Source organism: Mchenga conophoros, linkage group LG3, assembly GCF_057382185.1.
Source record: "Mchenga conophoros isolate Kocher_MC1m ecotype Shallow Benthic linkage group LG3, M_conophoros_male_GT1.1, whole genome shotgun sequence".
Classification (NCBI taxonomy): Eukaryota; Metazoa; Chordata; class Actinopteri; order Cichliformes; family Cichlidae; genus Mchenga; species Mchenga conophoros.
The window spans coordinates 45,080,173-45,093,486 of NC_140528.1; the positions used below are offsets into that span (position 1 = coordinate 45,080,173).

Sequence of the window (13,314 nt, forward strand, 5' to 3'; positions counted from 1 at the left end):
ACAAGCATCACAATTTGCAAGACATTGCAGTAAGAATGTGCTTTTACAAACACTAACTTAAACTTTTGGCATCTTCAGCCAACTCATGTAGCCTAGTCCAAAAATACAGCATATGCTATAGGTTTTGGTAAAAAACCAAAAAAAAAAAAGGTTGGTTTTTTTGGGTTTTTTTTTAGAAATTTGCAATTTCTAATAACTTCATGTAGAGTTCAGTGGCAGACTCCCAGCAGACTGGCTTTTGAAAATGATTTTGCTCCATTACAAAATCCAGATACTCCTGTATGTTTGAGTCCCCACATACAACTACTGACAACCTAGACTCAGGAAAAGTGTCCAGTTCAGATTGTTGAATCAGGAATCCACAGTCCCTGGAGCCGTATCTGTGGTCAATGGAAGACAATTGCATTAATATAGGTTTACACAAAGTAATTATTTGATCATTATTATCCATTACCTGTGGGGTAGGTAGTACAGTTCATTTGGCACGCCTCCTGGACATGAAGCTGTTCTTGAAGGACGACTCCGATGAGTGTTCCACAACTTCACACATTCATCAAGATCCTTCTGAACAATGTCAGTGAAGCAAAATCTCAAAAGGCACTGATGCTCATGACTTCCATTGAAGTATCCAGCGTCTCGAAGATCCGCAAACAGCTCCAACCAAAACTGAGCCCTACAGAAATTGTTAAAAAAAAATTGTTTAGAAATAGTTTAGTTAGTTTACATGGCATCGTTTCACAACATGTCATCGCATGGCACTTTACAGTTCATTTTAACTGAATCATATATAGACTCCAGTCAGTTTAAATGTTTTCTATTGAAAGGGATTGCATACAGGCAAAAATCGAAAACATTTGAGTAATGTGCAAAAGTTCATTTATTTTAGTAATTCAAATTAAATGTGAAATTACCAATATTGACTCATTACATACAAAGTGAGGCATTTCAAGTATTTGTTATAATGTTAATAATTAAGACGTAGAACTTATGAAAAACATGTTCTATTTGTTTGGGTCCTTTTTGCATAAATTACTGCCTCCATGCAGCGTGGTATGGATGCTATCAGTCTGTGGATGTGTTGAGGTGTTATGGAAGACCAGGATGCTTCAGTAGCAGCCTTGCGGTCTTAGCCACTACACTATGTGACACCCCTTTCATCCACACTTACATTGGACAAAACTTTCTATTAATGTGCTTTGATAGTCTCTGGGAACAGCCAACGTCTTTTAAGGTGTTCTTTATGGAGGGTGTCAATTATGTGTTTTTTTCCCCACAGCTGTCAGGACAGCAGTCATGTCCATCCTGTGAGTCGTCCTAAATTAGAAAGACCATTTAGAGGCTCAGGAACCCTTTGCAGATGATTTGAATTAATTAGCTCATAGTAGAGTGGCACTTTAAGTCTAAAATATTTAACCTTTTCACAATATTCTGGTTTTGGAGTTGGGTTTTCTTAAGTTCAAAATCATAATCATCATAATTACTAAATGGGCTAAAAATGTCTAGTTTGGCAAATAATGAGTATTTAATATCGGTTTTACTTTTTAAGTTGAATTACTGAAATAATAATAATAATAATAATAATAATAATAATGGATTGCATTTATATAGCACTTTTCGAGGCCCTCAAAGCACTTTACAATTCCAGTATTCATTCACTCTCACATTCATACACTGGTGGAGGCAGCTACAGTTGTAGCCACAGCTGCCCTGGGGCAGACTGACTATAAATCAACTTTTGCACAACATTCAAATTTGTTACACCTTTAAATATCAGGCAAAATGAAATGTTATATTTACCTTCCTTTTCGATATATGGACCACCAGGACTCAATTCGCTGGTTATTCGTTGATGAACCAAACATGTGACTGGACTCTCCGCTGAAGTGGTCATCATGATGGTGACGTAGTGCGCACTGAACTGCAGCCATAATGCCGTTTTCTGTCCCACAGTCAGTTCTCAGTCTCATCGGTACAACACCAAGGCTCCCAACACATGACAAGTAATAGTAAGCTATAACCACTGGATTATTATTGGTTGGTCCACATTCTAGCCACAAAACCTTGCGTGAAAATCCATCAATGCACCCTGAAATGGCCAAACCGAATGGTTTGAGCTTGTCATAACCATCAGCATGCCACATGTAGTTGGGTCCCAGCGAATGATAGGTTCTCCTAATGAATCTTCTGCGTGTTCTCATCTGGCATCCATGAGGATTAAGCTCCCGGAGTATTTTCATCACATCATCCCTCTTCACTTTAAGATGATGCTTTTGTTTAAGTACCTGCCACATTGTTCGATACCCAAACAATCGCCCAGGTCCTTGAAGCTCCGCTCTGATTGCGTTAATGATTGTTGTTCTGGAGTGAAAATGTTTTCTTCGGTAAAGTCCAGCATTATTGAGTTTACTTTTAAGACTCCTTAAACTCATCTTTACACCATGCAAAGTTAACATCATGTCCATGATAACACTATATGAGTGACCTTCGTTGAAATATTTAATGCAGCACTGTAGCTTGTCTGATCCTTCGGCCTGGTCTGTGTCCCGCAAAAGCTCCAGAGACCGTCCACAGGAAGCACAAAAAGGGGTGAAGAGGCAGAAGCTAACGCCACAAAACGGACAAAACATTTTCCATCTATTTTTAGTGCAGCGAGCACGGTCAGGGTAATGAGGAAGCGCTGTGAGGAGTGCGTTTCTCGACGTTTGTTTACATCCCGAATCACTTTTCTGAGCTACAAATATGGAGTAAGCCTAATCGTTGTGTCACTTCCGGTATTTCAGACAATCCCTTTCCGTCAAGGATTTTTAATTTGTTGTGGGGTTTTTGTAATTTGTTGTGGGGTTTTTGTATTTTGTTGTGGGCTTTTTGTATTTTGTTGTGGGCTTTTTGTAATTTGTTGTGGGCTTTTTGTATTTTGTTGTGGGGTTTTTGTAATTTGTTGTGGGGTTTTTGTATTTTGTTGTGGGGTTTTTGTAATTTGTTGCGGTTTTTTAATTTGTTGCGATTTGCACTTCCCAGCCACCGTAGAAAATAGAGCAACAGGACCGCTGAGTCTTTGACTTTATTTATTTTCTGCTGTGTTTTACTTGCATCTATTTGAAAGAGTGAGTGTAAACACAAAAAATATTTTATTTTATGTGCTGGAATGTGTAGAAAATAGGTTTAAATGTTAAACTAATTTATTCAAGTCAGAGAATGTTGCATATAATTAAATTTTTGCTTGATGCATAAAGTTAAAAGATTAAAACTGATAAAACAAGTTAAAAAAAAAGAGACTTTTCCATTTGATTACATTTTGTATGATGGATTATGCAGAAAAAGTAGAATTGGGCTGAAAGCTTTATCACCTCTTCAGGTTGTAAATCGTGTTTTTAAAAAGTAACTAAGTAACTAAGTAATTAATTACTTTTGAAAATAAGTAATCAGTAAAGTAACGGGATTACTTTTTTGGGGGAGTAATCAGTAATTAGTTACTGATTACTTTTTTCAAGTAACTTGACCAACACTGATGGTCACACCTCTCTGTTTTCATCAAAAACTGTGTGCTCAAGGGGGGGAAGCTATAAACAACTGAAACGTAAAGCTTGCAGAAACACAGAGATGAGATGAACAGACTTCAAAGTCCAATACAGCACTATATGTACACGGAGAAGGGGGAGTGGAGAAAGCCGGGGATAACGAGACACAGGTAAACTAAATTGAAGGGTGAGCCAATGAAAGGGTAGCTAAAATCAAGGCACAAGGAAAATGCAGGAAACCACATAAACAAGTAAACCAAGAGTCAAATAGAATATTTACATAAATAAAACGAAAGTCCAAAAACTTAAAAACATTTGGTCAAATCACCCAGGACCGTGATACACTGTATGCTTTTGAATCCATTAGGTTGCGTAAAAGGAGAAATCGTCAGCTGGATAATTACTGGATTTCTACCTGAATGGTGTTTGAGCCAGAAAACAAGGATCAAACTCAGGCTGGTTGTTGCCACATTCTTTATTTTTTTTTGGCAGAAAGTACAACAATAAAGATAATTGTAGGGCCTCTACAATATATAGTGCCTCAAAGCAACTTTTGGTGTGAATTGGCACTATATAAATAAAATTGAATAAAGAAGATGGAGTGAAGTAGTGTTTCTCTGTGTGTCTGCTGAACACTGTCCTCAAAAACAATGTTCAGCATTTGGTCGGCAACTGGTCATTCAGTCGTAGTCAGCATGGAAACCACTCTTGCCCTCTCGTGATTCTGTTCGCAGCCAATCTTACTTCTTACACCACTCATTAGATTTGTCACCTGAAGTTACCTAATGAGTCCAGGACATGCCGATGGAGGCTTCACCTTCGTATTTGGATCCAACAGATCTGCGTCTGCGAGCTGCTGCATTACAATTCTGGATGTTCAAACAAAATACAACTGAATTCACTTCATGTTTTCAGTGTTGTGCTGTGAGTGTAGTTAAATGAGGATAAAAATGTACAGAACAATATAATCTAGTAATAAACAGGTGTTTAGTTAGAACGTAACACATGCACCTGCTTTACTTAAAGCACCAAAATGATTATATATGACCATATATGTTAATGGTGTGCTTTGGAACAATGAATAGATGGTTAGGTTTGTGCATAAAAAATCAAGCCCTCCTGTAACAGGTGGGATGAATAGGTAAAGCTTGCTATGAGTGTTTGACAGCGAGGCCTACCGGTATGCAGCTGGTCTCCTCTTTGGGACACAGGTGGAGTTTGCAGTGCAGGTAGACTTCACCAGAACCCCCAGTGAACCGGAACATGTTGAACGAAAACAAGGTGGAGGTTCCCAGTCCGTTTTCCTCCACTGCCACTGTCAGGTCAGCGGGGTTCGCACAGCTTTTCATAACCACGAAAATACACGTTATTGAGGAGCTGATAAAGGTGATCAAAGTGAACTTATGAGTGACTCTGAGTATCTCTCACCGTTAATGATCAGATCATGTCTTGGACTGCTGGTAGGTGATGCCTGGTTGGTTGCCCAGCAGGAGTCGCTCACCACAGTGACCATGCTTCCCTCCAGCCCATTAGTCTCCAGCTCTACCCAGATCCTCTGGTTCAGTCTCACTTGACTGTTCAGCTGCACAACTTGTGTCCGCCCAGCGTCGGTGTAGGCCTTGATAATCAGAGTGTAATTCCAAGCTCCACATGAGATCTTCTGTGCAACGGAGCTGCAGAATGCACACATTTGCACTGTTAACAATGCCCACATTTTAACAAATATTCAAACAATACCTAGCAGCCACTACAAACCAGTCTCTGATTCTGAAGGTTGCAGTGTGGATGTTCGGCTGACTGTGAACACAGGAGAAGTCGATCTGGACTTGGTTGTTGCGAGCAGAGAGGGGCAGTAACGCGTTACTTGTAACGCGTTACTGTAATCTGATTACTTTTTTCAAGTAACGAGTAAAGTAAGGGATTACTATTGCAAAATCGGTAATTAGATTACCGTTACTTTCCCGTAGGAACGCTGCGTTACTGCGTTACTAAAACCGTGATTTTTTTGCGAGAATGTCTCATGACAGTGACGTAAGCAAGTGCGCCGTTGGTGACAACAGCTGTGTGCAGATCAACAATGGATAATATATCGATTGTGGGAGAGAGTATGAGCGTGCAGCGTTTAAAGTGTGGAAGTACTGACCTTACTTTGAGTTTGATTCCATAAAAAGTGACAAAAACATTAGCGTCCGTTGTGCGTGGGAAGAAAACTTTTTACAGCGAAAAAAGCAAGCACCGAGTGCGAAACGACGTAATGGGAAACTCACAGAGAAACTCGCGGATTCTTCAACTGACCGCAGCACACCTGCACCAGGGTAAACCTCCGCCTACCCCCAGTCCTGCTTTACAGGTGAAAATAGAGCAAAAGGACCGCTGAGTCTTTGACTTTATTTATTTTCTGCTGTGTTTTACTTGCATCTATTTGAAAGACTGAGTGTAAACACAAAAAATATTTTATTTTATGTGCTGGAATGTGCAGAAAATAGGTTTAAATGTTAAACTAATTTATTCAAGTCAGAGAATGTTGCATATAATTATATTTTTTCTTGATGCATAAAGTTAAAAGATTAAAACTGATAAAACAAGTTAAAAAAAAGAGCCTTTTCCATTTGATTACATTTTGTATGATGGAGTATGCAGAAAAAGTAGAATTGGGCTGAAAGATCTATCGCTTTATCACCAATTCAGGTTGTAAATCGTGTTTTTAAAAAGTAACTAAGTAACTAAGTAATTAATTACTTTTGAAAATAAGTAATCAGTAAAGTAACGGGATTACTTTTTTGGGGGAGTAATCAGTAATTAGTTACTGATTACTTTTTTCAAGTAACTTGACCAACACTGGTTGCGAGTGATGACGTCAAAAGAGTAATTCTGGCTCCTGATGGTGTTCTTATAGATGACGTAGCTGTTGTTGGTCTGCAGGGTCACATAATCAGATACTAAGCAAGTTCTTCATTGTTTCATCTTTAACATCTGATACTGTTTAAGATGTTGACTGACTGGTATAAACTTCAGATGACCAAAAATTTTAGAATTCACAGAGATCAAAGCTTAAACAGCAGGAGATGAAACCCACCGTGACCACCGTCCCACATCTGTTGCTGCTGTTGAAGCTGAAGGTCACCATGTGGGTGAGCTCGTCCACCTGACCCCTGCAGGTCGGGTAGTTGAGCTGTAAAGCAGAGTAATTGATGTGTTTGTCCTCCAGGAGACAACCGACCAGAGTGACTGAAGCAGAGTCCTGCATGCAGACCGTTGCATCACCTGAACGTCACAATATCAGTCAGAAAAATCACAGTTAGAAGTTTTCCTCCATTATTCAGCCCTGTTGTCATGGTGATGTCACAGCTGTCGTACCCAAAGAGTTGTTTGCTTGGTACTTGGAGGCAAAAATGGCCCGACAGAAGCAGCGGGTGTCACCACCGACTGTCTTCTCACCACAGAACTCGTGATCGCTGCAGGTCCTGTCCTGACAGAAGGCCTCAGAGGCTACAGAGGAACACACTGATGTATTATCCTGAAAACGTGGGAGCTCTAAAAATCCACAGTTCAGGTCTTTAACAAAGGAGAGCTTATTAATGTCTTATTAAGGTCTTACAGCAGCCGGTCTTTGATGTCCAGCCATCCTGAGCGTGGTTGTGTAGACTGCAGGCTCTGGCGTAGGCCTTCAGGAACTGACAGTTGAGTCCGTCCACTGCAGGATATTTACACAAAGTGTCGGTGCAGGCGGTTATGTAGGGCTCTGGGTCAATGTCAGTGTTACAGGAGGAGAAGGGCGCCTCCTTCAGGAGATTACAGCTGTACCACAGACAGAAGATGAAGTTGAAGATAATAAAATGATAATCTGTAATCAGATGTGTTTATCTTCTATCTGTGCTGCAGTTACATGTGATGTACCACAGAGATCAAGGTACAACACAGATGTTTCCTGCCTTGTGGATCAGTCTGCTCACCGTTCAGTCACACTGGTGCAGTCGATCGTGGTGTCAGCAGGCTCACTGTACTGCATCTCACAGCTAGGGGGCGACAAACAACAAAGTTCAGGCTCATTCATACAAACAGAATATCTGCAACATCAGCAGCAGCAGCAGTCAGAGGGACTCTGAGCTTGTGATGAGGTCTTACCTGGTGGAGCTGTACTCAGAGAGCCTCAGGTCACTCAGAGACCTGCTGGAGTTTCAACACAGACCCTCCACAGATGAACCAGCAGGTCCTGCACAGGATCAGGACAGAATGAGTCAGATCAGCATCAATATTCAAACTGGACAAACGCAGAAGAATAAATAACAGCACAGTTTACAGTTTACGTTACATGAATTAAACTTTATCTTCTGTACCTTCTAAGAGGATCTGTGCGGTGTAGCCGTCAAAGAAGACAGAAATGTTGAGGTTGGAGAGCGACAGCTTGGCAGTGACTCCAGTTTGGTCCTGAGAGAGCTGCACACCATGAACCAGTTGAGGCAAACTTTCAAGGGTCAACATGGAGTTGTCCAGCTGCATCACAGCAGAGATAAAGTGGAGGAAACACTGAGTGAAACATGTCAAACACACAAACAGGCTGATTTCACAGCAACAGCTCTGAAAGAACTGCTTCTAACAGCCCTGAGAAGAACGATGAGAGGAAACACAGCAGTTTCTTTGCATAACCTAAACTTGCACCACTGACCAACAATCGACCGAATTGTTATGACCATTAGTTAATTGCCATGAGCACCATTGAGAATCGGGGAATGGCTGCAACAATGTACATGGCAATATGGTTAAAGATGTACCCTTAGCTTGCCTGACGCAGCTTACCCAAACTCTCCCGCCTTGTTCCAGGTGAATATGAACACCTGGCCCATCTAGACGCAGTATCACGCTGTCCAATAAGCTCACATCTTCACGACGGCGGTCTCTGAAATTTGCCACGAGGTACAGGTTTGGGATTGACGGAATAGAAACCAGAGAGTAAGCACACCGATCCTTGATGAAGTTGAGTTGGCTGTGGACGTTGATGACAGTTGGGCCAGTCACAGTACAGGTGGTGTCCACTACACAGCTGATGGAAGCAAAGAAGAAAACAATCAACCACTAACCTCATAAGCCGCTGATGAGGAAGAGACCAAATACACAAAATAAAAAAAATTAATTAAATTACATTAAAAAAAAATCCCTTAACGCATCAGATCTTTCTTTTAAATATAAATGGGGTTATATTCACGTGTTGTTTCCTTGACAACGCTCCAGTGGACCACAGCCAATGGTTTCAAGGACTGCAGTTTCAGAGCAGGTGAGTTTGGAGCAGGTTTCTGGATCAGCGCTCACCACAGTGTCAGGTTCATATGCAATACCTGAGAAGTGATGGACGGTTTACTTTAGTTTAAAAACCAACAAGAGCAAGCAGAAAGGCACAGCACTCCCTGTAACATCCCAGAGTCAAAGTAATGAGCCTGAGATTCACCAACCTAAGTGTCTGCATCCACTGATATCTTGTATTGTATTCTTGTACACTGTAGTCACCTTGATACCACTGATGTAAACTTCCAAGTCCTAAGCAGAACCGCACAAAACTCATGTTACACAGCAAAATCTCCAGTGTTAAATTAACACTGGAGAGTGTCTATATGGGTGCACACCTCTGAGTGTTAAATACAACACTGTTGAGTGTTAAATTAACACTTTGACAGTGTTATATGTTTAAAAGTAACCTAGTCAGTTTTGAAGATTAACAATGGCTAACACTGAGCAGTGCTGATTTTCTAACACTGGAAAATAACTCAAAATGTTAGAAATATTTTGCATTATTCTCCTGAATTAGAAGAAGGTGATAACTATTGCATTTGTTAAACTGATTTGCATTGCATTAGACTGCTGATTTATTGTGAATGAATGATATTGTTTTATGATGCATTATACTGCTGAGTTATAAGAAATACTGTTCGCAGAAAGTCATCGCCTTATTTGTCTGATTAGAAGAGAACAGAATATACTGGAGTTTTCTGCCCCATCTCAGCAGGAGGCCGTAGCTTAGGCGCTGTGTGAGAGAAAGAATGTGAATCTCTCAGGCCTGAGAGATTGAACTTTAAAGCGCTATAAAATATTCTTACTGAAAACAGTCGCAAAGTATTTTTCTCCATGATTATAATGGGCTTGGGAGAAAGATGGGACATTGATCACATGAGAAGTCCTGAGCCTAAAAGGATTGCAGCGAGTCAATCCAGTCCAAAAAAAACACAAGGAACTGTTTTCCTTTAAAATGATGACGTCATCTTGCTGGTGATGGAGCCTTGAATAGGCTGCGCGTGAGACTCCATTATCAGCAATATCTGGTATGAATGTGTGTGGATGTATGCATGTGACTGGACTGTGATGGACTGACGACTAAAAGTTTTAACTGACTTGATACTGAGACAAAAACGGTACCGACTTTAGGATTAGTAAATGTCCACAAACAATTCACCCAGCCTGTAAAAGAAGGGTGGATGTTTTGTCTTGCTTCGTTTTGTTTTTGCAGGAACAGAAGGATGACAGAGACTAAAGGGGGAGGCTGTAGCTTCACATGAGTGTGAAATGCAGACTTAACCCTTTGGTTGCTAATTTTGAGTTACTGATGTTTGCATTAAGAAAATTGTGTTTTAGTAGCTGTGTTTTAATTAATGTATCACATTATATTGTTGGGAATGTTAAATGCTAAAGTGAAGAAAAGGTTTGATTTCACTCATGACTGAACGTGTTATTATTAACCATAGCAGGCCACTGTAAAGAGTCAATTAACTTTTATAGAGGGAAAAAAAAAGCCAAAAAACCCTCTATTGAGGTCTGTGAATAACAGGGGAATGATAGACTTGTCACACTCAAAATGGAGATATGTAATAATAAACACTGGTCCCCGTCTTTTAGGTCCCTTCATTGAAATAGTCAATAATTCAGAAAAGTACAGATATAACCGACAGGGGCATGTGCTGAGGGGTGGTGCTGCACAAGAACAAGAGCAAAATAAAGAAAAATATTGTGTTTAGCTTTGAGAAATTCAAATTAAAACGTACCATTACACTCAGAGGATCAATATGAAATTCGATATATGCTAATTTTGTGTGTGAGTACATGACTGGTGACTGATCTGTCCTGAGCTTTTGTTTTTACAGCACCCACTTGACCACACCAACAGTTTCTCGCCACCAAAAGGGGGTACTTGCAAAGAATAGGGAGGAATATCATCAAAACTGGGAAAGGTAAGCCCCGAAGGGGGTGATAACACCATAACTTTCACTTATGGTCAAATTCTCAAAATTTGACCCCAAACTTGAAAAATTCTTCAAACATTTAGAGACAGAGTGGATAAACATAATGTCGCAAACCACATAAGGATGGAGCATTGGAATTGATAAGATGGTGAAATAACACGCAGGAAAAATATTGACCATGTTGATTATGTTTATTCCAGTGTACAGAGATTGGCTAATCTGACCAGGAAATGTTATAAAATGGATTGTCGGAACAGTCAGCATTAAAGTCACCATTGACAGTCCAGACCAAGGTTATTATCGTTAACAAAAACTAACGAAATAACGAAAACTAGAAGTGAAAAAACATTTTCGTTAACAGAAATAAAAATAAAAACAAAAAAGGAAAACTAACTAAAACTGTAATGAGTGTTCACAAAACTAACTAAAATTAACTGAATTTATAGCAAAATGTGTTTCGTTTTCATTGATGTGTGTGTGTCATACGATAGTCAAGGGTGAAGATGAAGTTTAGTTTCCAGATTTTTTCTTGCTGTCTCATTATGCCAGAAGGTGGCAGTACGTTAGTCGTGTCATCTGTGTTGCTGCCAGTGTTGCCAACTTAGCAACTTTGTCGCTATATTTAGCGAGTTTTCAGACCCCTTAGCTAAAAAAAAGACGTGAAAGCGTGTATCACTTTTACTCTCAACAAGCAGCGGATGCTGTAACGCAGTCAGTTCTTGTTTTACTGTTTTACTCTTATGCTGTTTTGTGGATCACAAGGTTTAAAACTAGTTATAAACACACACACAAAGTAACTCCACAAGAGTGCCTATTTCGGGTCACTTTTGCCGGTCCAAGCCCAGGTAAAGGAGCAGGGTTGGAATTGTGTCAAAAAAACAATAATTGCTAAAAGAAATTTAATTTATAGTTCTAAATAGACTCTAAATGCATTTAGGACGTTTTTTACTCACTTTATGTCTCTTCCACGATGTTATTTCTCTCTCCAACAACTTAGGTTACAATGAGATTAGCATGACCAATTATGCAAATTAGGCGATGACGTCATTTAGCGACTTCTAGCGACTTTTAGGACAACCAATAGCGATTTTCCTTATTGAGGAGTTGGCGACACTGGTTGCTGCTCCGTCCACGCGCAGACTCAGGTCAGGAAAAGTCGGGAGAAAGCGCCAGAGTCCAATTTGGGATTACTTTGAATATGACTGTGTTTTGGATAAAGGGACATTTCTAAAGGGAAAAAACTCCCACAAATCTTAAAGTGCACTTGAAAAGCTCACACCAGAAGGCTAACCTAACTTACCTTGAGAAGGTAAGGGAGCACACTCAACCCTCTTCCCCAGAAAACAGAAGCTAACCCCAGGCAAGACAGCGTGATGCATCCCGAGACAACAGGACGGGGACATCTGCATAACTGTGTGAGTCAATTGCCTTCAAAAAGTTTATCAATTCACTTGAACCAAAATTACGACCATCCTGGTGCTGCAAGAGTTAATAGTCTCAATACCCAAGGATAAGCAGAAGAGCATGACTGATATGATGGAACGGGGATTTCATTACACTTAGTTATTGCAAACACAACTAAAGCTATAACTGAAACTAATCAAAACTAAACTGAAACTAAGGATTTTCAGGAGAAAAAATAGAAACTAAACTAAACTAGCAAACAATTGGTAAAAACTAATTACAACTGACAGGAAATTGAAAATCTGAAGTCGAAACTAAATAAAAATAAAACTAATGAAAATTGCAAAACTATTAAAACCCTGGTCCAGACTAAGATGGCGTTGGACATCTTCAGGGCGGAAAAGTGTTGGTGTGAACAAGGTGTGGTTTGGCTTGTTGCATATATGTTTCAAGATGATACAGCTCTGGATGAACCAGTTACCAGGGCATGGAAGGAGGACGGACTCATTAAATGAGGAGAAGAAATTTTCTGGGATTGGTAACCCTCTGGGTGAGTGGTTGACTAAAAGCATGCATAAAATAAAAGCTATTTTTCATTATTGATTGGTAATAGATTGATAATTGGCCACATTTACAGCTGTATTGACTTGTTGTGGACGTAGTCTACTTCATGTTTAAGCACTCTAATTAACAGATTGAAAATAGTGACATTAAAGGAAGAGTATGCAGTGCCACCCTGTCAGACGCCAGTGACGGTGGGGCTCAGTGATTAATCAGGTGAGCTGCATTCATGGCTGAATCAAAACATAGATTCCCCTGCTGTGGTCAGTGAGGGGAAAACAGGGGGAAGTGAAATTAAAAGAGGCATGGATAAACGTTTATGTGTGAAGGTTATAAACGGGATAAAAGGGGGTGTTTTACTGTTATTTTAGCATCCGCATTATTATTACATAAGAATCATATAACAAGCATTGCATTAAACATTTTTTTAAGCTATTGACATTACATTAACATTTGTTTTACAGTGATTGTTATAACCTCAGGTTAATCTTCTATTTACAGGTGTTAGAATAATCATATAATCTTTCATTGCAGGTGTAACCATGATCATTTTTATACATATTGCAGTTTGTTGCTCATTATAGAGTTGTGCTGAAGTTAATAAG

The 13,314-nt window shown here is 39.8% G+C and overlaps 1 long non-coding RNA gene and 1 pseudogene across 1 annotated transcript; both read right to left on the reverse strand.

The window, feature by feature from the left end:
• Positions 1 to 4,011: 4,011 nt before the first annotated feature.
• Positions 4,012 to 5,352, reverse strand: LOC146578942 (uncharacterized). The gene is made up of 3 exons (XR_014890160.1): positions 4,947 to 5,352; positions 4,697 to 4,859; positions 4,012 to 4,387 (listed from the first exon to the last, which is right to left on the reverse strand). It is a non-coding gene; the product is annotated as an uncharacterized LOC146578942 (long non-coding RNA).
• A 950-nt stretch (positions 5,353 to 6,302) lies between these two features.
• Positions 6,303 to 9,075, reverse strand: LOC146578943 (alpha-tectorin-like; annotated as a pseudogene).
• Between the last annotated feature and the right edge of the window lie 4,239 nt (positions 9,076 to 13,314).